The 27,333-nt window shown below is 37.6% G+C and overlaps 1 long non-coding RNA gene across 1 annotated transcript in view; it reads left to right on the top strand.

Annotated features, from left to right (window-relative positions):
* Positions 1–10,426, top strand: part of LOC109278888 (uncharacterized) — a 245,480-nt gene extending 235,054 nt beyond the window's left edge. Inside the window, exon 3 of the long non-coding RNA XR_002085880.2 lies at positions 10,290–10,426. This is a non-coding gene — a long non-coding RNA (uncharacterized LOC109278888). The remainder of the gene's footprint in view (positions 1–10,289) is intronic.
* The last annotated feature ends 16,907 nt before the right edge of the window (positions 10,427–27,333 follow it).

Below are 27,333 nucleotides of genomic sequence, written 5' to 3'. Positions count from 1 at the left end.
GTCTCTGTCTCTCTCTCTCTCTTTCTCTCTCAAATAAATAAATAAACTTAAAAAAAAGAATTTTAACTCGGAAAAAGTATACATTTTAAAAGGTGGTAAAAGAACACTTTGGAAACATTATGGTAATAATCCCCTTTGTAATGTAAATTAACTGTATATATCCAGGAATTTATTGAAACCTACTCAAGAAATATGAATGTTCTTGTTATTGAAGAAATTAACTCATTATCTTAAAATATTTTCGTACACAGAAACCTACCCCCAAATCCAATTGATGTTACACATAAAATTTTGTCAAACATACAAGGAATTATTATTTCAATCCTCTACAGATTCCTCCACACAAAGCAAAAGCATGAATACCCGTGAAAAGGAGAATAATCATCCTCCAGAGATATTTGCATCCTAACCCCAGGACTGGTGAATATGTTACCACACACAGCAAAAGGGAATTTGCAGATGTATTAAGATATAAGTATAAATACTCTGCATTATCCAGGGAGACCCAGTGAAATCCCAAGCGTCCTTAAACATGAGATAGAGGGGCAGAGGAGGCGTGTCAAAGAGATACAGCAGTGGAAGCAGGTTCCAAAAGCTGCTTTGAAGATGGAAAAAGGATACTGAGCCCTAGGAAGGTGACCTCTAGCAGCTCAAAAATGCAAGGAAATGAATTGTCTCTAAAGGGATTGAAAACCATGCAATCCTGCTGACATCTTTCTAGTAGCTCAGTGAGACCCATGTCCGACTTCTAACCTGTAGAACTGTAACATAATAAATTCGTATGGTCTTAAACCATTACATTTGTGATAATTTGTTACAGCCGTAATAGAAACCCAATACAATCCTCAGTGAATTTATGAAGCTAATATATTCTGTTTCTGTTTCTTTTTTTGTTTTGCTTTTGTTTGTTTTTTAGAGAGAGAGCATGAGCACAGGAGAGGGGCATAGAGAGGTAGAGGAAGAGAGAGAATCATAAGCAGGTTTCACACTCAGTGCAGAGCTGGATGCAGGGCTTGATCCCATGACCCTAGCATGGTCACCCGAGCCAAAACCAAGAGTCAGACACTCAACCGACTGAGCCACCTAGGTACTCCAAAGCTAATATATTCTTAATACAAATCCCACATAAATTCAGAAAGAAGAAAGGAAACTTCATGGCAATCTTATTTTTGCAACAAAACAAAAATACCAGCAAACTGAATTGACCAATGTGTCGAAAAGAATACATTTTACACTAGTATGGTTTAATAAGGGATGCAAGGATGTTTTAACATTAATAAAGGAGGAAACTCCATATGATCTGCACAAAAGATTAAAAATCTTTCTAATAAAAATTCACCACATATTCTATAATAGTCAAACCAGCAATAGAAGGAAATCTTAAAAATATTCTGAAAAACTTCAGGAAATAATCTTACTAGTGAAATGCTAGAATAATTTCCTTTGACATCAGAAATAAGACAAGGATACTCACCATCATCTCCTCAAAAGATATTCTATTAGTTCTAACGAATTTAGGAATATAATAAGAAAAAATAAATGGTATAAGAAAAGGAGAAAAAGAAGCAAAAAGTTAACTATTCAATTTACATATAATAGGGGTTTTTTTTACATATTTGTAGAAAGGGATTTACTAAGGACTTTATTAGTATCGCTCGTATACTGTTTCTAAGGCTAAGTGGTATGTACATTGAGGTATAGTATTATCCAATCCTTATGGATGTCCTTACCTGTGTACTATGACAGAACATGTTTTTTAATCACAAAAATCTTTAAAAAATTTTTTTTGTTTTATTTTACATCTACAGTCTCTTGTTATATATTGTATATAATTTAGTATTACACTATCACTTTCTTCACACCCTTTGTTAGTAGTGCTATCCAAATCTGGAGTCAATAAATACAAGTTTTGGGGCACCTGGGTGGCTCAGTCGGTTAAGCATCTGACTTAGGCTCAGGTCATGACCTCGTGATTCGTGAGTTCGAGCCCTGTGTTGGGCTCTGTGTTGACCGCTCAGAGCCTGGAGCTTGCTTCAGATACTGTGACTCCCTCTCTTTGCCCCTCTCCTTCTCTCTCTCTTAAAAATAAATAAATATTATATATTAAAACAAAATAATAAATACAAGTTTTTATATGACTCCACAGATTAGAATATCTATTGATTATTTCCTGAAATGTAGATGCTGTAAATTTCTTCTATCAACACAATCTTAGTCTTTTTAAATTTTTTTAATGTTTATTTATTTTTGAGAGAGAGACAGAGCATGAGTGGGGGAGGGGCAGAGAGAGAGGGAGACACAGAATCTGAAGCAGAATCTGAAGCAGAGCCCAATGTGGGGCTCAAACTCACAACTGTGAGATCATGACCTGAGGCGAAGTCGGACGCTTAACTGACCTACCCACCCAGGCGCCCTAAGAGAATCTTAATCTTGAATATTAGGGACTGTTTAGAGAGCCACATCACTACTAATTCATACTCTATTTTGATTTAGCTACACTATCTACTCCCAAACTCTATAACTGAATGAACCTGTGCTTCATTCAGCCTTTAATGTATCCATTCAACAAATAGGAATTGAGTGGTATGTCTTAAGAATTCTGTTAGATGCAGGGGTTTATGTGGCTCACAGTCTAATAGGAAAGACTTACGATGAATCAGTTAAAGTACAGCATGATACATTCTAAGTCAGATTGAGTGGGAAGGAAGTCAGGAGAACAAAATCAAATCTTTCTCAGGTCCCAGCATTGGCATTTGTCACAGCTCTGTTATATCACAGTACATTCCGTCCAGTAGTTTGAAATCCGGAACTCAGTCTACGTGGCAAGAAACGAAACAAAAGAAAAAAAAAAAAAAGAAAGAAAAGAAAAGAAACGTGAGGCAGGAACCAGAAGGTTTGTTGGTGTTGTTGTTACCACATTAGAGAATTTATATCCTATCCTGAAGGTGTTGGATACCAACTTCCTTGTAACTTAACCAAGGAAGTGAGAACATGTTTTACACCTGTAAAATATTACTTTGATCACCAAAGCAGAGTCGAAGCCTGAAGAAGTTAAATTACACACTCAAGAGCTATAGGTGAGGGGCGCCTGGGTGGCTCAGTCGGTTAAGCAGCCGACCTCACCTCAGGTCATGATTCACAGTTCGTGAGTTCCAGCCCTACATCGGGCTCAGTGCTGACAGCTCAGACAGCCAGGAGCCTGCTCAGACAGCTGACAGCCAGGAGCCTGCTTCAGATTCTGTGTCTCCCTCTCTCTCTGCCCCTCCCCAACTCATATTCTGTCTCTTTCTCAAACATCTAAATAAAACATAAAAAATTTTTTAAAAATTATAGATGAAATCAGAGGTGGGATTTTGAACAGCATTTGAATTAGAATCCCCGAGGTAAATCTTGTCTGTTAGCTACCTTCGTAAAGTTCTTTAATATCTTCTCAAATTGCATGATTGAGTCCTGCAATCTAAGGTGTGGATGAATGAGAATGTAGTTTTGGGGAAAACTATGCAATGAAGTGTTGGGGAAAACTATGCAATGAAGTGTTACTGTCATACACTGTTATATCATTAAAGAATGAAATCAGCAAATAATGCCTGCTTTGTTTTCAGTGTTTATATGAGCTTTTCGCCCATTGAAAGCTTATTTCTACAACTAAACTGCTTCAGCTTACAACTGCAGGCTTTTAATGCTTCTTCAGAGTCTACACCATGAAATACTCGTAACTCAAATGACTAAGAATGAGAATAGGGTAGATTAAATTCCAGTCCTTAAAAGGTGTTAAAGAGGCTTCCTTCCTAGCCCAACTTCTAATTACTTTCAGAAACAGTAACTAGCCATTAGCTCTATAAATACTAGCATTGTTGTCTTAGAAGACAACCTTCAAGGTGGAAATAGTTTTGTACAGCCCCTTCTAATACTTCATTTCAGCCACTTTCAAGTGTATATTTGCAACAAGCCATGCCTTGATGGGCCCCCGCGGGTGCAACATGGTTGTAAGTCATATGCTCAGTAGGAATTATTCTGAAGTTATCCTTTGCTGGAGGTGATTTGCATTTCAGTTCGAATGTTTCAAGTCAGAATAAGTTTTTCCCTATTGTAAGCTATAAGAGCCAAGAGCCATGATGAATCAATGATCTACATGTTTAAGAAAGTTTCAAAGGAACTTTAAAATATCAGCAACTGGATTAGTGTGCAGATATTCTGTGTCCTATGTACTCTCTGAGAAGTGGGATGGTCTTCTTGGGCCAGAATGCCACTTCATGTGACAATTGTGTTTCCTTAGGTACCTAAAATCTGTGGATTATTCTTTGCTCAGTCTCCTACTTAGAGGAGACAGTGGCCTTTTAAAAATCTAGAGTATATCAGGGCCACCTGGGTGGCTTAGTCTGTTAAGTATTCAACTTCTGCTCAGGTCATGATCTTTCAGTTTGTGACTTTAAGCCCCACATCTGTCTCACTGGTCTCTTCAGAGCCCACTCTGGATCTGCTGTCTCCCTCTCTCTGCCTCTCCCCTGATTGTGCTCTCTCAAAAATAAATAAAACATTTAAAAAAATTTTAAAGAAAAATCTAGAGTATATCAAGTAGCACCAGTCTTGGTTAAAACCTTTTAGAAGCCCACTCTTGTGCCCTTGGGATAAACTCCAAAATCTGTAACACAGCTCCAGGGCTCTGTGTGATCTAGGCAGTGCCTTTTCTCCGTGTTCTTCACCAGACCAACTGGCTAGTTCTCAAACACAGACACATACAAACCGGTCTTTATAGTTTCTCAAACACACAAAATTCTCATCCACTTCAGGACATTTCTACTTGTTCCTAAAACCAGAACCTCTGCCCTATACTCTGTACTTAACTAATTCCTACCAACCTTCAGATCTCAGCTCAACCTTGACTTCCTGACCTCCTTGAAAAAGTTAATCAGCCCCAGTCTATCTGGGAACCGTTATATTTTCCAAGTACATTATGGTTTTTTTTCCATATCTGATGGGAAGGAGTTCTACTGGCATACTGAGATGAGATCCATTCCAAAATGAATATATTAAAAATCATATGCCTGGGTGGCTCAGTCAGTTAAGCATACTACTTTGATTTCAGCTCAGGTTGTGATCTCATGGTTCAGGGGATGGAGTCTTGGAAGTCTTTGTGCTGACAGTGTGGAGCCTGCTTGGAATTCTTTCTCTCCATGTCTGTCTGTCCCTCAACTACTTTCGTGCTCTCTCTCTCTCTCTCAAAATAAATAAGCATTTAAAAAAATCATACAAACTGTATTATGTTAGGAAAATAAGTCATTATATATTTGTGTTTTTGTTTAAATAATGTGAGTGTTCTACCTTTAAACATTATATACTGAAAGTCCTTGAAGATAAAGACTATTTTGTTGTGTTTATCACTGTATACTCTTGCTCAAGGCCTGATAGATTTTTTATAATAAATGTATAATTATTTATGATAAATAATTGGTATAATAAACAAAAAAAATTGAAGACAGATATCATACAATTCATTCATTGACAGAAAGACAGCACATGGCAAAGGTTGGGATAATATTTTCCCCATTATATTTCAAATAGAAGTAGACCAGTAGATGTTTTCTCTGAGGTTTTGCTAACCCTTGTCTTAATTTAAAGTGGTATTACCAATACTGAATTAGGATCTAATGTTAAGCAATAGCTCTTATAAATAAGTGACTTATTTTTATCTGTCATTCCAGCACCATTTGTTGAAGAGGTTTCCTTTCTCTACTGAATTGCCTTTGCATACATGTGTAGGGCTATTTGTGGACTTTCTCTTCTGTTCCATGATCCTTTGCTCTGTCTCTATACTGCTACCACATGCTCTTGATTACTGTGGCTTTTTCATAATTTTTAAAATACAGTTGTATAACTCTTGCAAGCTCATTCTTATATTTCAAGAGTGTTTTTTTAATTATTCAAGATCCTTTGTTATTTTCATTCAAATTTTAGAACCAATTTTTAAATTTCTAAAAAAGAGAACTGTTGGAATTAAAAAAAAATTAATGCTTATTTATTTTTGAGAAAGAGACAGAGAGACAGCATGTGAGTGGGGAGGGACAAAGAGAGAGGGAGGCATAGAATCCGAAGCAGGCTCCAGGCTCCAAGCTGTCAGCACAGAGCCTGACACAGGGCTCAAACTTATGAACTGTGAGATCGTGACCTGAGCCAAAGTCACCCAGGCTCCCCTGGAATTTTTATTATGATTTCATTAAATCTATACATTAATTTTAGAAGAATGTAGGTCTTACCATGTTTGTTGTCTTCCAACCCATGATGATATATCTTTCTACATATTAGGTTTTATTTAATTCACTTAGCAATGTTTTACATATTTCAATAAGGGTATCTTGCATGTCTTTCGTTAAATTACTTCATAAGTATTTTATTTTTGATGCTATTATCAATGTGTTCTATATTTTACTTTGATTGTTTCTTGCTTATATATGGAAATACAGTTAATTTTGGACTTTTGACCTTGTATTCAGAAACATGTTAGTTCTAGTAGATTTTGATGATTTCTTGGTGTTTTCACTACAAGTAATCATGGATTGTGAACAAAGGCAATTTCTTCCTTTCAATCATTATTTCTTTTATTTATTTTTCTTGCTTCATTATACTGGCTAGTAACTATGTTCATAACTACAAATTTTTCATAGATGTATGTTATCAGGTTGAGGAAGTTCTCGGTATTGCTAATATGTTGAGAGTCTCTTTTATTTATTATAAAAGGGTGTTGATTATACAGATATTTTTCTACATTATTCTGTTAATGTGGTGAATAAATAATTAATTTTTTAGTATTAAACCTATCTTTCATTCCTGGAGTAACATTTGGTTGTGATCTATTATACTTTTTATATATTACTGGGTTCAATTCACTAATATTTTGTTAAGGATTTTTTGTATCATTGTTTATGATAGTTTTAGGTCTGTGGTTTTCTTTCTTAAAATATCTTTGCATAAAATTTTGCATAATATTGATATTATTATTGATACTTTTTCCTTAAAACTTAATGTAATTCATCATTGAAACCACCTAGTCATGAAAAATAAATGGTATATTTTAAAGGACAGAGGAGGATAGTGGGGGAATTTGTTTTTTCAGTGTTTATTTATTTTTGAGAGACAGAGTGTGAGCAGGGGAGGGGCAGAGAGAGGGAGACACAGAATCTGAAGCAGGCTCCAGGCTCTGAGCTGTCAGCCCGGAGTCTGACACAGGGCTCCAATTTACAAACCGCGAGATCATGACCTGAGCAGAAGTCACGTGCTCAACTGACTGAGCCACCCAGGCACCCCATATAGTAAAGGGATTTTTACAAAGAAGTGTTTTTCCAGTTTTTATTTTTTAGTTTTTCCCCTAATTTTCATGTTAGTGTTTCATAAAAGGAGTGCAGAAGTGAACTAAGCGATTAAAAATATCACTCTACAAACCTACCATCAGAGCACTTTATTGTCTCTGCTAAGTGTACCTGGCAGGACACAATGGAAGAACAGTATCTATGACAGGGATCCCTCAGGTGTAGTATTAATATAAGAAGTCACTTGTTCTTATTCATTCCTATCATGGACAAGTTGTCAATGTTGTAGAGAGTTTACTGGGTAGGGAGAATGGAGTACTATAGTCTCTTTAAATTAAAGGAGAGTTTATTCACCTATTAATGATGATGAAGATGCCACTGTAATCTTCCTTGCAATCAAAACTCTCTCCTCTCTGATGGTAACCTTTAAAAAGGGATAGCTAAAAAATCAAATACCTCTATTTTTCATACCTTCCTTCCCTATTTTCAGCCCAGTTTTCTCATCATTAGAAAAGTATAGATTAACTAATAATCACTAATGACTATATTTATCACTCATCTTTGTCTACTTTTCTGTCGAGCTAGTTTAATACTGCGGAAGCTTAATACTACCAATACCAGCCTATGTAGTATGTTGTTAATTTTTTATTTTTATTACATGTTAGCATGTTTAACACACACAGAATTTGAAACACACCAATTGCTGTAATAGTGTAAAATATAAAAATTATAACAATGATAGTAACAACCAAGGAGGGAAATAGAGGAAAAAATACAGCCCTCAGGACCCATCACGTACACCAGTGCAGCAGCTGGTCCTTGTCATTTTATCTTACCACCGTCCATTTTCCTTACCTTTCTTTAGCTTTTCAGCCAGCACTTTTAGACACATTGTCAAATAGAGTGGCTTACAGTTTTCTTCTTGAGGTACATAAGCCATTTAGACTTCTACTTGGTCACAGTTGTTATGACATCCTAAAATATTTACATTCAAACCTATTTCCTTTGATATTCCACAGGTATTGATCCGGACAATGTGACCTTATTTTCTGCCTGCTCCCGTGACATTAATGGTCCGGCATGGTCAAATGATAGTTTTAGTTTCCAGTTATTAGCATTCTTCATTTCTTAGCTGAAAACCAAGGAATCTAATTTGGTTCTTTTCAGTGGAAAGGTACACATTAAGGGCGGAAGCAACAATTCTTGTTTGACTTTTGAGGAATGAGCCTCTCCAGAGATGCTTTTGATTCTGCTCTGGGCAGACTGCTCTCATTTCGATGAGCCATAGCAAAGCTGGTGCTTCCATGAATGTTCTGATTCTGCCACAGTACGACCAGCGTAGTATGTATCCTATTTTCACCAAACCAGATTCTGACTTGAAGTCTCACATGTGTGTATATCTGATTGATGAATCAGCAATCACATACTGAGCCTTAGCTGCAAAGGAGTCTGAACAAAAAGGAATTTTTATTATTCTGTCTCTTGCACATGAGAAGTGGTTTGGAAGGGGGACTGAGTGACTCATTCACAATATTCAATACACTTGGTAAAAACTATACCTTCTTTGTATAAGTAAAACTTTACTACAGCCCAGAGTGGAAAACATATACAACATCCTACAAGACAGCTCCCAAATTCGTAAATTTTCATCTTCTAGGTGAAGCCACTGGTGAGACTTTGATTCTTGCTGTTCCAATACTTCCAAATATCGAATGCTTGAAAATACCAGTGAATCTCAAACACACGTGCCTCTTAACTTATTTATTTCCTCATTAAATGTATTTTTTTGCCCATGCATATTTTTATGCCCATGTCCATATATTGTGTGGAATATCATCATGGTATATAGGGAATTTGGTAAGTCCACATAAGATGATACTGTCAGAAGTAAATTCAGAATAAGTGTCTTATTGTTATTTGGAGTAAGAAGAAAATTACTGCTCACTTCATGGTGGAAGGGATCTAATAGAATCTGTCTGCCACCAAGGCTTGCAGCGTATCTTGATGCATGTTACTATAAAGGGATCTCAAGGCTAGTTGAATTTCTAAAAGCATGTACCTTCAACTGCCAAACGGAGTTCCAGCAGTAATGATGGGATCATTAGTGATGGTAGAGTTGACCTTGTAGAAGGCAGCCTATGTAATTGTGCCCATGCATAATCTACTTCCCTATCCTATGGCAGCTTTTTCAAGATCATTGAGCAAGCTGATGTCTGGGTGGCAAAGAAGGATAACTGATATTCACAAAAGGGTCACCTTACTCTTTTCATTTGTTAAGGCTTTTTTTTGAGGGGTTCTTTTAGTAAGCATCTAGAGAAGATTCAAGAACTATCTTGATAGGCTGAGGCACATACTCTTTCTCCAATAATATTGCCATTAACCCTCCATCTATTACCTGAAACCCTGATTCTTAGACTACACTGTCAGCCACTGGCTGGGCCATATTTTATTCTAGATGAAGTAGACAATAAACCTGCACTACTCAGGCTTCTTGCATTGCACTTCTAGGACACAATGAAAGACACTGTCACACCGTAAAGTTCTGTTTCTAAATAGAGTAGACCTATTTTTAGCAGTCCTCAGAATTTTGAATTTTATTCCATGACATTAGTCCAGAATTTTAAATCTGATTTTGAATCTTTTATTTTATGTTATCTAATGTTATCAGAAAAAAAAATGGTTTCTCTAGACCTGTAATATTTGCTGTAAATTTTCTGTAGTGTCATTTGTCCAATTCTTCAGCGTTTCTACCTCAGTGAGACTATGGTCAGTGGGTCGCAGGAGATAATCCATTTCACTAGTTTTGACCCTGTATTCCATAAGCTATTTGCCCTCCTAAAATAAGGAAAAGATTCAATGCATTTTCAAAATTTCTTGGCATGACATACAATTCTAAATATTCCACATGTCCCTGAATATCTTTTGCCTGCAATTCACTCTCTGGTGTCAATATCTGTATAATTTAAGTATCCGTTTTATTGACAGGCCACAGAAATCAACTCTGGACAAGTAGCTGAGGTAGATAATAGGAACCAAAGGAATAACTGAGGAGATGAGGCCAACAGAAAGATTGAATGAGGAAATCTTGGAGGAGCCAAACAAGAAGAACATGTGGATTTTCTTTTCAGGTATGCCCATCAAAGTAATTCTACTCCAACAGACGTTTTTCTGCTACTTTGCCAATTTTCAGATTCCTTGGGTAATATCTCTGATTGGCTCAGTTTAGAACAGTTTTTAAGGGAGGAGGGTTGAAAGGATGGAAACCGAGTCTTATGACAGTTAAGAGTCAGCAGGTCTGTGTAGGGGGTCCTTCACAGAGAATAAGGAATCAGAGAAGTGAGGACCCTGTCAGAGTGTAGTACCCTCTTTTCTTAGGCCATCATGGTAGGATAGAAAGGCACTAATGGGCACAAGTCATCTTCAACATTTAAAAAATTATTAATTTATTTTGAGAGAGATAGAGGGAGATTAGGGGAGGGGCAGAAAGAAGGAGACAGAATCCCAAGCAGGCTCCATGATGTCAGTGCAGAGCCTGATGCGGGGCTCAAACTCACAAACCATGAGTTCATGACCTGAGCTAAAATCAAGAGTCAGATGCTCAACCCACTGAGCCACCCAGGCGCCCCCATCTTCAACATTTTTAAGACTCAATCTTGACTAAATATTATGCATTTCCTTTCTACTTTTTCTTAAAATTAATGATTATATAAAATTGTCATTTTTGCCTAGTAAATTCACTGACACACTAGTCTCTCCTAAAGAGTTTACCTGTGGTGTTCTGTATGAGCATGTTTGTTCAATAAGTCATTATCAAAACTTTTTCCCTTGAAAGGTTAGACTACTTATTTCAGCTAATTTAGAAGCTGTAAAATATTTCAACACATGTAAAATCGGTGAGGTGTATATTTTTATAGATGAGAATTCTTTTTAACTTGCCTACAGCTTTTATTTGCATTTTGCAAATTTATCATAAATGTGCTGACAACAGAAAATAGCACTCAAGGTTCTGAGATAACTAGTTAAGTCATGTAGTTATTGGCTATATTTTGGAGAGAGTTCCACTAAAGTAAATAAAAAGGAAATTACTAGGCAAAAAAAGTGTCAATGGTATTAAACAAATTCAAGAAAAACCCTAGTTGCAAGACTACGGCACCAACAGCACTTTTAACTTTTGTCTTTGGCTGTGGAGCATTTATAGTCCTGCCATAGCCATTCGATCACCATCTGAGTTGGACGTTGCATTTGTACAAAACGCTTGTTAGGATTGTGTAAATGTGAAAAAAGGCCAGAGAAACTGTTGCCAAAGGACAAATGAATGTGTCATTCCTAAATGAAAATAGACAGAATAATTGTATGTTTGTCACACATTTGATTTTACTCTGACTTCCTTAAAGAGGCTTTTCTGCCTTTCCCTCTTGCTCTTTCGTATTGTTCATTTGACTATGTGATCTTGCTGCTTGGTCTTGGAGACATTTTTGGGAAAGAATCCAAGTGTTTTCTTCTCTGTTCCAGATGTTTTCAATACTGTGTGGCTGACATAAAGTCTAACAAACAATAAAAGGATACTTTTTCACAAGAAGTAGTTTGTAAGTCACAGTAACTCATGGTACAAAGAGGGGAGGTTAAACAACCTTGTTGTAAAGTTAAAGAATCAGGTGCTAATCCACACAGAGCTCTGCCTGTCAGATGATTAGCACATTTGGGAACCAAAGTTAGGAAAGGAAACTTGAAACAAATAACCGGAATGAAGGATTAGACTTTGAAAGCTGTATATGTACTAAGACATGATGTAAAGCAAACTGAACAAAAATGAATATTGTATTACCAAGATATGGTATTGGACAGTAAAATAGAAAACACAATATGAGTCTTTAGACTACAGAGAAATAAATGGTGTCCCCACTCTTTATTTCTATTTTATTTAAATCCATTTACCTTCAGACTAAAATGAATTTATTCAAATATCTATGTGAATGTATGGATTGCAGAAAAACAAAGAAGACCATATGTGCTGTTAATAGTTTTCACATCCATCAAGACAGAGAACATTTGTGTAGATGGAGACATTTACACATATAATTATATACTTTATGCATATATATTACATAAATATCTCCATTGGATGTAAAGAAAATAAGGAATGTTTTTAACATTTTGAATGAAAAATATTAATGACAAGGATGAGATTTATTGGTATAAATAAATGTATAAGAAACATTTTATGTGGATGGTGTCTCCTGCTATAAATTCCCACTCCCCCGAAGATTTATATTGGATACCAATATAAATATTGGAATGTATATTAATTGGATATTATTTATATTGGATACCAAGCAACTTATAGCTACCAATGAATATGAAATGAAACTTATTACTCATGCAGTAGACCACTGAAGGACTTCCTAAGGGGAAGTGTAGAAATTCTGCAAGGGAGGAAACCAAGAGCAAAGCAGAGAGAGTACATGGGGTCCTTGTGGTGACTTGGGCATGAGTCTGGGGAAGGGCCCATGTGCTGGGTGGGAGTGTTTGCAGGTGGGTTTGCCACTGACCTCATAGGATGTGTGGCACACGGGGACTCTCATCGTGCTTGCCCTGTGTGGGGGCAGCAGGAAAGAGAGGTGGGAAACTAAAAGCTGTCAGGTCAGTCATAAAAAATGGTGTCCAGATTAATCAACTACATAAGCATGGCTTTATTTCTGGGCTCTCCATTCCATTGATCTGTGTGTCTGTTTTTGTGCCAGTACCAATACTGTTTTGATTATTAGAGCTTTGTAATGTATCTTGAAATCTGGAATTGTGACACCTCTAGCTTTGTGCTTCTTTCTCAAGATTGCCTTGATTATTAGGGGTCTATTGTGGTTTCAAGCAAATTTTAGCATAATTTGTTCTAGTTCTGTGAAAAATGCTGTTGGTGTTTTGACAGGCAGTGCATTGAATCTGTAGGTTGCTCTGTGGAGAGCATAGCAGAATGTATAAACTTGTCCAATCACTATGCCGTGCCCCAGAAACAAATGTAACATCTTGTGTGAACTATACATCAATTAAGAAAAATGGAGTCCAGTTCTTTATTACGAGAATAAATGGGGAAGATATCATGTGATATTTTGGAAGTTTCAGTCAAATGAGGAAGAGATGGGCTAAGCAAAACAAGGCTTTGAATTAGAGAGAGAAATACGTGTACGGCTCTGTCAGATGAGACTATTCTCTGTAAGGCTAAGAAGAACTTTGGCAAGACTGGAGCGTTGTCTCTGGTAGAGACTTCTGTGGTAGCTCTGGGAGTACTGAGAACAGGAGCTGGGCTGTGCTAAATTAAGGAGTATTTGTGAAGAATTTTAGAATGATTTAGTAAAGTTCCACGTAATCGATGATTAGAGTGATAAGAACAGGAAAAGTGAAGATCACAAGTGAAGGTTTCTTTTCCTCAGAGAAACATCTGAAGGTAGAATTATGATATGCGTTCTCTCTACTGGCTTACTAGGTTTAGCATTCCATTGGAATTTTGGGTTAAGAATAGAATAAAAATCACCTTTAGTAGAACAGTATATTTAAAATCACTTAAGGAAAATAATGCTTTCCTGAAAAACAATGTTAACTACAAATATTTATGGTGTATACCCTGTATCATAATTGTGTTAGGTATTCTGATATGTATAAGGATTGATATTTTCAAAAGCATGATTATTTAACATGTAAAACATTTTTTTTCCAGAAAAATAGGCTTTCCGTGGAAAAAAGTCCATAATATAAAACCTGATACTTTCCTATATGTTCTATTCAGTCAGTGTTTTTCTCTAGGATAAAGTACAAAACATTATGCTTCTTATCCCCCAAAATATTTGTTGCTGGTTTATTTAATGGGTGTAATGAAATGTTTCATAATTTTTACATATTCTTTACAGAAAAATTCAGATTTACTTTCTACCTATTGCACTATGGGGACTCTTTTTATTCCTGATAAAACTGAAGAAGAGAAACATTAATTGAAATATCGTAGGCCCCTATTTTTAGACCAACAAACGGTCTTAGTCCCAGCAGCCTCTGAAGGGTGATGAGTAGTGTGTGCTTAAAAGGTAGAGATTTTCAGGGCACCTGGGTGGCTCAGTCGGTTAAGCGGCCGACTTTGGCTCAGGTCATGATCTCGCGGTCCGTGAGTTCAAGCCCCGCATCGGGCTCTGTGCTGACGGCTCAGAGCCTGGAGCCTGTTTCAGATTCTGTGTCTCCTTCTCTCTGACCCTCCCCAGTTCATGCTCTGTCTCTCTCTGTCTCAAAAATAAATACACGTTAAAAAAAATTTAAAAAAAAAAAGGTAGCGATTTTCTAGGCAATGTTTTCAGATAGTTTTTTTTTTCAAAATTAAGAAAAAAATATAGATGGCCTCTCCTCCTTCACAAAACAGAAAATGAATCATGCAGCAGTGACTTTGTTTGGGTAGTCTTCATACCTAAAAGTCTAGGAATACAAAAAAGAGCATACCTACAACCTGATTTAAAAATGAGCCAAAGATCTTAAAAAGCACCTTATCCAAGAAGATATACAGATGGCATATAAGCATATAAAAAGATGGTCCACATCATATGTCATCAGGGAAATGGAAATTTTAAAAACCCTGAGATACCACCATATACCTATCACAATGGCCAAAAGCCAAAACACTGACAACACCAAATGGTGATGAGAAAGTGAAATAACAAGAACTCTCATTCATTGCTGGTGGGAATGCAAAATGGTACCACCACTTTGGAAGGCAATTTGCTGTGTTTTAGGTTTCTTTAAAACAAAATACTCTTATCATATAGTCTAGCAGTCATGTTCTTTGGTATTTACCCAAAGGAGTGAAAACTCATATCCACATCAAAACCTGCTCATGAATGTTGATAGCAGCATTATATATAATTGCCAATACTTGGAAGCAATGAAAATGTCCTTCAGTCAATGAATGGATCATTTAACTGTGGTACTTCCAGACAATAGAATATTACTCAGCCCTGAAAAGAAGTGAAATATCAAGTTATGTAAAAAAAATGGAAGGACTTAAGTGCATATTACTTAGTTAAAGAAGCCAATTGGAAAAAGGCTACATACTGTATGATCCCAACAATATGACATTCTTGAAAAGTTAGAAAACTATAGATAGAGTAAAAAGATAAGGGTTTGTCAGGGTTTGTGGGGAAGAGAAGAGTGACCAGGCAGAACACAGCAGTGGGACTACTTTGTATGATGCTATCATAGTAGACACATGTCATTATGCATTTTTTCCACTGCCACAGAATGTACAACATCACACATGAACCATTGTGTAAACCATGGCGATCTGGTGATGTGTCATTGTAGTTTCATCAGTTGGTGCATTTGGTACAACCAGAGGATGTTGACAATGTGCGGGCTATGCATGTGTGAGGCCCAGAGTATATGGGAATTTCTGTAAATTTTGCCCAATTTTGCTGTGATCCACAACCTGCTATGAAAAATAAATTCTGGTTTGTTTTTTGTTGTTTTTTTTTTTGTTTTTTGTTTTGTTTTGTTTTCTAAAAAAGACAATGAATTTACCTCAGGTCATCGTACATAGTAAACATTTAATGGTAAGTTTTTATTCATATTAACTCTATTTTTATAATCACTGATGCAGTCTTCTGTTGACTATAAGATATGCAGTGAATTTACTTTTTTTTAACGTTTATTTATTTTTGGGACAGAGAGAGACAGAGCATGAACAGGGGAGGGGCAGAGAGAGAGGGAGACACAGAATCGGAAACAGGCTCCAGGCTCTGAGCCATCAGCCCAGAGCCCGACGCGGGGCTCGAACTCACGGACCGTGAGATCGTGACCTAGCTGAAGTCAGACACTCAACTGACTGAGCCACCCAGGCGCCCCAATGCAGTGAATTTAAATTTCCTAATGTTCACTTCGCTCTGATGTTAAAGACGGGATAAGAAATAGGAAGAATTTCTGTACCATATGCCCTGCAAATCTATATATCCTAGTTCATTAACTTATTTGGACAAGACCTTGTCCTAATGTTACAATCCTCATTTGGGCAAGTTAGCTGTGCTTTTTCTCTGGTCATAGATTATATCCTGAATCACAGCCTTCTTTTAATTGAGGCCACTGGTAGCCAGGATGAATGGAACAAGAGAGATAGGTCACCATTAAATTATATGAGAAAAATATCTCAAAATATACTTCCATCAGAGTTACTTAGCACTGTCACCTCTGAAACCCCTGTTATTTTAAGTGATTGTTATATAAAGCAATTGAGTTCATCCTCCAAGATGCTGTTACTTTATTAGATCAGTATATTCATTGTGTATATGAAAGATACATATATCCTTACATTCTAGGCACAGTAGGTTATGATGGGCACCATCTAAAAATTATAATCTTCAAAGGCCATGTAGCACTGCCTGTAATATACGAAACAAAGGAAAAGTTTTACCCTTTTGTTTACCTTTCGGTTGATGAATAATTTAAATTTGCTTTCTCTTTGTCCAGTCAGTACCAGATTGTTAGAATCTGAAATCCCTCATGTGATTTATCATTTGTTGAGGTACACAGTGCTTTTTATTTTTAAACACAAATCAAAACTTTCGAGAATTACAAATTACATTACGCATACACATACACAACTTCTGTCAATTCTATCAGAGTCAAAACATAGCCAGCTGCTTCTGAGATGATATCAAGTGGCAATTAAAATAGCACCAATAATGTTACACTATGGTTAGGTACAGGAAATATTTTATCTGTAAAAAGCAAGAAGTATATTTAGATGACTGGGATTTATGTTCCACATTAAAAGAACAGATGCCTTGAAAGATTAATCTTCGGTGCCATGATGTCTACTTGTACAGAACGTTGGACACGATGGGGCTTGTGTGGGCCAGATGCCTTCCTTGTCCAACTTGAGTCCTCTTAGCAGTGGCCTCCGAATACCTTCTGCAGACCATTAGTTCAGTAGAAAACTAATAGATATGCTGTCAAAAATGGGTGCTCTGGTCAAATGAGATTTGGAAACACCGCGTTAAAGCTGCACATTTTTCTCTCCGGTGAACTGTCAAACTAATATACTTACATTCATTATGGATCTTTTAGAGAAAATGCATCAGTTCCCCCAAATTCTTTCACTATAGAACCTATGCCAATATAGCCATTAACCATTAGATTAGATAAAATACACGTTTGGGACACCAGCAAATTGGGGAAGAAAAAATTATATCCATGTTTAGTATTTGTCTAATGCATCAAGGAAGTTAACACCAGGGAAAATCAGAATTTTGTTGGACTTGTATTTATTCCACAGCCTAATGTGCTTATTTTGGTATTCACAGTGGGTATGAACTTGAGTTCTTCAGTGCTTGAGGCCTGTAGTGGAATTGATTCAGCACAACTCTTTTTTTTTTTATTTGTTTTAATGTTTATTTATTTTTGAGAGAGAGAGAGAGAGCATGAGAGGCAGAGGGGCAGAGAGAGAAAAAGACACAGAATCTGAAGCAGACTCCAGGCTCTGAGCTGTCATCACAGAGCCTGATGTGGGGCTCAAACTCACGGAGTGCAAGATCATGACCTGAGCCGAAGTCAGCGGCTCAATCGACTGAGCCACCCAGGCACCCTTTTTTTTTTTTTTTTTTTTTTTTTTTTTTTGGAGCATCTTCTGGGGGAACGTTGCTTGGAACACACTTAGAGAATTGCTCTTCTAAATCCAATTTGCCATATTTGTCATTCTTCTCATCTAAGGATACCGTAATACTTTGCCTTCTTCGAACCTTCTGGCACTACCAGTTTTCTTGGGATAACTCTGGGTCCGATGTGGTTGCCTTAGGGTTCTGTGCTTAAAGAAGGGCCCAGCTGCCTCCCCAGATTACACCAGGGCCAAAGATCTATTTAGGAAACATGGTGGTCTTCTGCTTTGAGCACTGGAGGCAATAGAGCCAAGTGACCTGCATTAACCCAAATCTCCTCTCATTGAGCTGACAAGGATCCTGCCTGGCACTAGAACTGACCGTGGTGTTAGGACCAAACCAAGAAAAAAATGGCAAAGCAGATGGTTTATTTTTTAGCAGCCTCTTTCGGTGTTTGTTCCCTCTTCTGTCATCCCCCAATCTGCCATGCTGTCTGGAACCCCTGGGCAGCCTACTTTCTTGTTCTGAGCCTTCCTCTGCAACACAGCACTTCTCTGCTGCTTTGAAATGACCTGCCTGATGAGCCACTGTGTTTATGTGCTGTCTCTTCAAATATTTAACTAAATGACAGTGAGTGAGTTTTTTTTTTTTTCTAATGGCTTTATCACATGAAAAGAAAAATAACTGGAACCGAGATGACATTACAGAAGGGAGAATCACAAAAGAACACAGAAAGTTAAAACCAAACTGCCTTCAGAGAGACATGATAAAGACAAGTAGGGAAGTTTGCCCTGTAGAACCTACAAAAAGCTCAAAACCTAGAGGTAGCCATATCTACCAGGAACCACATGGAGCTAAAACCAAGGGTGTTGGTCAAAACCAGAGTTCTGTAGACCTTCGTAGTTCATTACTATCTCTACCAGAAATCTAGAAGTCAGCATGCACTGTCCCTTCCCCACAGGTGAAAGGATTATTCTCTAGAGAAACTTTAAAGAGCTTCAGAGGGAAAATTCTTCCAGATATCCATAAATTAAATGGGGGTAATGAAAAGCCTGACTTATTTTATAAGTTGACTATAATGAAATCAGTGCTTCACAAACTTAAATGTGCATGTAAATCCCTCACATCTTACTACAATGTGGATGCTGATTCATTCATTCTGGGGTGTGGCCCAAGATTTTGCATTTCTAATACTTCTGCATTTCTGCACATCGGTGAGCCATACTTCAAGTGACAAGGCACTGGATAAGTAACTGCATATGTGCTCAGAGTAATCAGTGATTGCTGCGTCAGTTTAAATATGGGTGGACAGAGGAGTTACCAGCTATTTGAAGGAAGCTTCTACCTAAACAACAGAGACCCCAGACCAGATAGATACTAGGATGAAGAAGAAGAAAAAGGAACATCAGGAATCTGGAGAAGAGATTGTTATGTAGAGAAGAAAATACTTTTCAAAAGAGTGAAAAATAGAACCCCCCTCTACATATTGTCATAGAAATACGAAGGTTATGAAACTAGAACAAGAGTCTAGGGAGAAATGGAAATCAGCAAGGAAGAAAGGAATTCTAGAAATTTAAAATATATGATAAAAATATCATTAGAAGTGGTGGAAAATAAAACCAAACAAGTCTCCTGGAAAGCAGTGTGTGTACACACAGGCACACACACACACACACACACACAGATGCACACATACAGATGCATGCATGCACATGTGCACACACACACTCACGCAGATGCACACACATGCAAATACACACACACACACACACACACACACCAAAATATTGAAAGTAAGAAAGAATAGTTGAGAAATTAAGAATCAATCCAAGAGAGCTAACACCTGAAAAATGGTAGTTTTAGCAAAAGAAAAATGGAAAGAAGGACATTATGAAAGAGAATTCTATAAGCAAAATAATTGGAACTGAAGGGATGAGTCTCCAGACCGGAAACGCTCACTGAATAAGACGCACTTCAAGACACAGCAATAGGATGCACAGCAGGGATGCAAATTCAACCTCAGAATGTAAAAGACTGTGTAACAATGTCATAAAAATCCAGATAAAAATATTATTTCCAGCCTAGAATTCTATATCCAGATCAAACAGTAGTCACTTCTTATGAAGTATAAAGACATATTTAGATACCGTGACTAAATAAGGTATCTGCTATCTATGCATTTGTAGAAAGTTTCCAGAGGATATGCTATTGTTAAATGAGGTGTGAAACCAAGAAAGTAAAAAGACATGGGATCCAGGACAAAGGTAGCTCATTAAAGGATACTGACAAAGCTAATCCTCCGAGATCATGAGATTGAGAATCCCAAGTGGACACATGGGTGGCAAGTCCACCAAGCAATAGGTTGAATTAGATCCAAAGAATCAAGGACTCCAGATGATGGATCTCAAAGGAAGGAAATATAAGGAATGTAGTTGAAAATGTAAAAACTAGTAATAGGTGCGGTGAATATTTCATACTTCTGAGAAAAGTATAAAAAGCACATTTTGGAAAAACAGTGAAGTAGGTTCATGAATTGGAACAAATGTACCACTCGGGTGAGGGATATTGATAATGGGGGAGGCTGTGCATGTGTAGGGGAAAGCGGTAAATGGGAAATTTCTGTATCTTCCCCTCAGTTTTGCTTTGAACCTTCAACTATGTAAAAATAAATAGTCTTCACCTTAAAAAAATGAATGAAAACTTTGGCAATTATTAATTCTAGGAAAAGACGAGGAGAGATACAGGTTTGGAGAAATATTCATAACGAACATTTGTAGTGGTTTAAACTGTGAGCAGCACCTTTTGTAAAGTCAGTCATAATGTTGTCACTGACTAGTAGTTTTGCTAAAAACAAATCTGTAACGATGTAGGAGGAAGGTGGAGAGATCATATGGGTGAGTGGAGCATTTTCAAGTTAAAACATCATCCACTAGGGCCAGAAATAAATAGATCATTCATAAGATCAATGAATCAAGAAATAACAGCATAAGCCTATTAATTAGAAATACAGAAATAAATACCATAAACAATAGATAGAAGAGTTGCTGGTTGTTAACTCCAGGAAGCAGAACTAATGGTTGAGAAGTTAGAAGGAAACTTTATTTTTCAATACAAGACTTTTAGAGGTATTTTTTAAAACTATATGCATTCATTACTATGATAATGTAGTTAATTTAAAAATAAACAAATAAAGCAGTAAGGTCCCCCTCTTTCTTTCTTCTTTCTTTCTTTCTTTCTTTCTTTCTTTCTTTCTTTCTTAATTTAGAGAAAGAGCATGAGCAAGGGAGAGGGTCACAGGGAGGGACAGAGAGAATCTCAAGTGTGCTCCACGCTGAGCATGGAGCCCTACGTGGGGCTTGATCAAGCAACCCTGGGATCATAACCTGAGCTGAAATCAAGAGTCAGACACTCAATTGACTAAGCCACTCAGGTGCCCCAAGGACCTCTGTATTTCTGCTCTGATGAAGGTGGAGACTTCAATGGGGCTGGTTAGAAGGGAGCCACCATTTCTTGGACATACTTGCCAGAAGTTATCTGGGTGCAGGATGATAAATGCTGACAGACTTGCCCTTCCAAGGATAACATAGCCCTCTGATTGGTGGCTACAGGGAGAGGAGCTCTGTTCTTGTCTGTGCCCAAATGCAATGGAGTTCCCCTTTTTTATCCCTGAGTTGGGAGGGAGGATGGAAGGAGTAGGTCTTAGTTCAAATAGTAGCTCATTTTTCTTACAAAGTGTAGTATATTTTAAGAAATCTTTCTTCTTTTTTTTGGTATTTATTCATTTATTATTTTTCAAATATAATTTATTGTCAAGTTAGCTAACATACATTGTATACAGTGTGCTCTTGATTTTGGGAATAAATTCCCATGATTCATCGCTTACATACATCACCCAGTGCTCATCCCAACAAGTGCCCTCCTCAATGCCCATCACCCATCTTCCCCTTCCCCCCCCTATCCACCCTCAGTTTGTTTTCTGTATCTAAGAGTCTCTTAAGGTTTGCCTCCCTCTCTGTTTGAAACTATTTTTTCCCCTCCCCTTCCCCCATGGTCTTCTGTTAAGTTTCTCAAGTTCTACATATGAGTGAAATCATATATCTGTCTTTCTCTGACTGACTTATTTCACTTAGCACAATACCCTCCAGTTCCATCCATATTGCTCCAAATGGCAGGATTTCATTCTTTCTCATTGCCAAGTAGTATTTCATTGTATATATAAACCACATCTTCTTTATCCATTCATCAGTTGATGGACATTTAGGCTCTTTCCATAATTTGGCTATTGTTGAAAGCACTGCTCTAAACATTGGGGTAAATGTGCCCCTATGAATCAACATTTCTGTATCACTTGGATAAATTCCTAGTAGTGATATTTCTGGGTCATAGGGTAGTTCTGTTTGTAATTTTTTGAAGAACCTCCACATTGTTTTCCAGAGTGGCTGCACCAGTTTGCATTCCCACCAACAGTGCAAGAGGGTTTCCATTTCTCCACATCCTCGCCAGCATCTATAGTCTCCTGATTTGTTCATTTTAGCCACTCTGACTGGCGTGAGGTGGTATCTCATTGTGGTTTTGGATTTGTATTTCCCTGATGAGGAGTGATGTTGAGCATCTTTTCATGTGCCTTTTGGCCATCTGGATGTCTTCTTTGGAAGAGTGTCTATTCATGTCTTTTGCTCATTTCCTCACTGGATTTTTTGGGTGTTGAGTTTGGTAAGTTCTTTGTAGATTTTGGAAACTAACCCTTTATCCAATATGTCATTTGCAAATATCAACAAAACTAAAAGGAAACCTTTCTTCTTTCATATGCTTTTAGAACAATTTCTCGACTTCCAAGGTTGTTTTTTAAAAATAATTTTCACCAGTTTCAATGGGGAGCAGGTCTGTAGAACTCCTCAGGCTGTTCTATCAGAAATGGTTCTCTAACCAGCTGTGATTTTATATCAGCAACTCAACTTCTCTTTTCTTTTCTTTAAAAATGATAACAATAGAGTCTAATTTAAAAGGTTTCTGTCAGTATTAAAAATAAAATGGTTTTTTTTTAGTGTAAAGTCTGCATATAAAGTACTTACTTAACATAATATTTATCTTATGGAATGCATTTTTTCAAATAATTGTTTTTATCTCTAGTCAATATGATCATGTGTTTTGCACTCATTCATTCACTCAAATATTCCTTGAGTAGAGCTATATATGCTATTCCAGATGGTAGGAATTTTGAGCAAATCAAAGGAGATGACTTCATAGAGCTCATAATCTAAGGGAGGAGATAACTAAGTAAACAAATTAATATATAAAATATCCTGAAGTCCTAAGCATTATATAGAACAATGAAACAGGTTAAGTAACTAGAAAGTGTTGACACTACCAGATATAGGCAGTTCCAAGTACTCTTTTTTTCTCCATTAAAATGTCAAGCTAATCTAAAATTTACGAATTTTGGCATCTGAATGCCTTTTGACGTTTGACAAAAGTCTTTTGTCAATTCCTGATTCTCAGTCTTGGACTTAGAAAATATAAAAATACACACATACGTGGGGAGTCTGGGTGGCTCAGTAAGTTAAACATCCAACTTCGGCTCAGGTCATGATCTCGCTGTTTGTGGGTTCAAGCCCTGCATCAGGCTCTGTGCTGACAGGTCAGAGCCTGGAGTCTGCTTCAGATTCTATGTCTCCTTCTCTCTCTGCCCTGCCTTGGCTCATGCTCTGTCTCTGTTCCTCAATAATAAATAAATGTTAAACACACACACACACACACACACACACACACACACACACAATGCTTAGTATAATAACTGTTAGACATTACTTCTACTCTTACAAATTCAAACCTGCTTAAGAGTGGTGGACACAGGCTAATAGGCTCTTTTGGTCACTTCTAATTCTGTACTTGTATGACATAAAGACATCTTATATATATGAACAGAAATTCAGAGAGCGAGGGTGAGGGAGAGACATTACACTAAAGATCCTATAAATCCTATAAAATACTACTGGAGTTAATAGTATTGTAGATGTTAGAATTTATTATTCTAGTAAAAACTTTTAAAAAGAGAAGGAAATATAAAATGTAATATAAATTACTACTTAAGAGAACTAATTACTAAATTGGTTTCTCTGCATTAATACAATCTCAAAGGAGACAATATCTCTTGGACTATTCATTCTAAACCACAAACACAGAGATTCTCTTAGTATCCAACATTATCAGAGGGTTGCAGTTATTATTAAGATACATGTCCTAGGGGCGCCTGGGTGGCTCAGTTGGTTAAGCGTCCGACTTCGGCTCAGGTCACGATCTCGCGGTATGTGAGTTCGAGCCCCGCATCGGGCTCTGTGCTGACTGCTCAGAGCCTGGAGCCCGTTTCAGATTCTGTGTGTCTCCCTCTCTCTCTGACCCTCCCCCGTTCGTGCTCTGTCTCTCTCTGTCTCAAAAATAAATAAATGTTAAAAATTTTAAGAAGATACATGTCCTATCCTCAAGGAGTTTGTTTTATAGTTGAATGAATAAAAAATACAGAGATAACTATGTAAAGTTCATATCCCCAAGCCAACAGCACAGGCATAGTGTTAAGACAGAGTAAGGACCATAGCAGTTCTAATGCCTAAACTGTTGCACATGCTTCCATCTCATAAGAAGGTGGGTGACTTAAGGGGCAAGGATGATTTGCTGGATGTCTCCTACAGTCTTGTCTTACTCCTGATTGCCTGATAGCTCTCCGAGAATGAGGTGTTGCTGGAATAGTCCACGATCTGCTGTTCCGACTACTAATTCCCCTGTGCATCAGTGGGATTGGGCGATGGGGAAGGGATGCTGCTCCAGGCAACCCTCCCTTGCCTTAGGCAGGAAGTTGTATGCTGAGAACTTGGGCAGAGAAAGTAGGCAAGTTTTTGTGTTACTGGAAAAAACTAGGGAGTTTCGTTGCAAGGCTGCCGTTCCCTCTGAGACAGCTGCTGTGTTCCACAAAGCCATTACCATCATCACAGCTGGCTACCGTCATGCATTGCCCTTTTGTTGCAACAGGCCCCTGACAAGTGCTCTTTTCACTGCTTGAAATAGCGTATTTTCTTCTCTCTGTACAGCTTCAGGAAGTTCTGGGCTGCGGGTTCCAAACTTACCTCTAATTCTTGAGAAATTATCAACCTTGTTGCCCCTTCAATTGCTGGCCATGGCTCACCTAAAATATCCACGCTCTCTCCCTTGCCTAGAATTTTCTTAGAAGTATATCCATTAAACACCCAAATTACTCTTTTGGAGTCTCACCTCTCCCTTGGGCAACTTTCAGTTCTAATCAACCAATCCCTTTCCCCAGTGCTACCAATAGACTTAATTTGAGAGGTTAAGAAAGGACAGAATTGATCTGGAATACATTTGGAAAGCACAAACGGCAGAATTTAGTGATCAATTGGATATGGGTAATGGAAGATTGGAAGGAGTTAAGGGCAGCTTCCTGGATGCTGGTATAGACCAGTGGTAGAACACAAATGATAGGACTTCAAGAAGGTGGGGAGCCAGAGAGTCAACAGGCTTCACTCAAACCCAAGATTATATTTGGAAACACATGGCATCTGTCCAGCTTCCAAAGGGCAGGGTACAAGTAGGAAGAAATTTGAACAGGACATTGGCAGAAAGAAAGAAATCATAGGCAGTAAGAAAGATGACAGTTGCTTTGATCAGCCCTGTCAGTTCATGCCACCCTAGACCTATGCCAGAGATTTCCCTTAAGTGATAATAATCAAGAGTCCAGGCCAGGAGAGTCATCTTATGTTGATGTGGAAGTCTTACTTGGTAATAGGCCTATGACGCCTCTCTCTTGAAAGGCTGAAGTAACATATAGAATGGAAATGAGAAGGTGGGAGCTATAGAAGTTAGAGATATGTGATCTGAGAATGAGGACATGAAGTTTAACATTTCAGACATGGGGCTGCTCTGGATTGTGTACAGACTGGCCTGGAGGTAACGGACACTGAAAATACAGGCAATCAAGGAATTGGGAGTCTAATATATTGATTGGGTAGGGCATTCTCATGGGGGTTTGTATTAAACAGAAAGTAATAGCCAAGAACTATGAATAAAGCAGGTGATTCAAAAATGCCAGTGGTAAGTAGGGTAAGTGGAGTGCAGTAAATTATGGTGAGGACAGAAAGAATGTGATATTCGACCCCAGCCCTGTCTGGTAGAACTGTCGGCAGTGCTCTGTGTCTGTACTAATCAAATAATCGCCAGCAACCACGCACTTGAGTAGGACTAGTTTAACTGGGGAACTAAATTTTTAATGCTGTTTAATTTAGTTTTAACTAAGCTTAATTTACATGACCACATTAGGCCACATTAGGCTAATGGCTATCATGGGGCATTGCAGTAGCACAGATTTGGAAAAACAATGAATTGAAACCGTAAGGGCAAGGTAGTATATTGCTGATCTCACCGCCAAACTGGAGCACAGAATACAAGTGAAGCCACAGTGTCCTCTGTCTTTCCAGGCATCTTACTATCTCTCCTACTCCTTTAGGGTGTAGAGACCAAAAGAGAAAGTCATGTTTGGGGAGCAGAGAGTAATATGTTGTGGATAATTATAAGCTCTAGTTAACTAGGTGCTGTTGATAAATATGTGTTATTATAATCTTTCTATATGCTAATTTTTTCTGCAAGAGTGTCTTTTAAGTTTCTATATGTACATCAGCAGTTCACAAAGCTTGGTCCATGAATGTGGGGTGTGGGGGAGTCCCAGGACCCTCTAAGGGTGTCTAGGTTATCAAGACCACTTCCAAAATACACTGTGACACCATTTGTCTTTCTTCATTGTGCTAACATTTGCAATAATATTACAAAAGATTTTATAAAATGGTAGATAAACTTGGTACCAATCAAAGCATTGGCACCAAAGTATATAATTAATTACTGTATTTTTCACTATCAGGCACTTGAAATTGAGAGAGAGAGGGAGAGAGAGAGAGAGAGAGAGAGAGAGAGAGAGGAATTTTACTTAGCACTTTCTTTAATGAAGCAGTAAGGTTATTATTTTTATTAAATCATTACTCCTCAAGGCACCTGGGTGGCTCAGTCAGTCAAGCATCCAACTTCAACTCAAGTTATGATCTCAAGGTTTGTGAGTTCGAGCCCCATGTCAGGCTTTCTGCTGACAGCTCAGAGCCTGGAGCTTGCTTCAGATTCTGTATCTTCCTCTTTCTCTGCCCCTCTCCCACTTACGCTCTGTATCTCTCTCTCTCTCTCTCTCTCTCTCTCTCTCTCTCTCTCAAAAATAAATAAACATTAATAGGCAAACAAACAAATAAATAAATCATGACTCCTCTTGATTCAACTTTTAAATAGTCTCTGTGGCTAAAAGGGAAGTACATATAAAGCATTTATTCTGGACACTGAAATACAATGGTTTTCCCCAAAACATGGTG

This window comes from Panthera pardus, unplaced genomic scaffold (genome assembly GCF_024362965.1).
Source record: "Panthera pardus isolate Hobbes unplaced genomic scaffold, ASM2436296v1 HiC_scaffold_2, whole genome shotgun sequence".
In the NCBI taxonomy this organism is placed as follows: domain Eukaryota; kingdom Metazoa; phylum Chordata; class Mammalia; order Carnivora; family Felidae; genus Panthera; species Panthera pardus.
The sequence above is the reverse complement of the archived record's forward strand: the minus strand, read 5'-3'. Positions and strand labels throughout refer to the sequence as shown.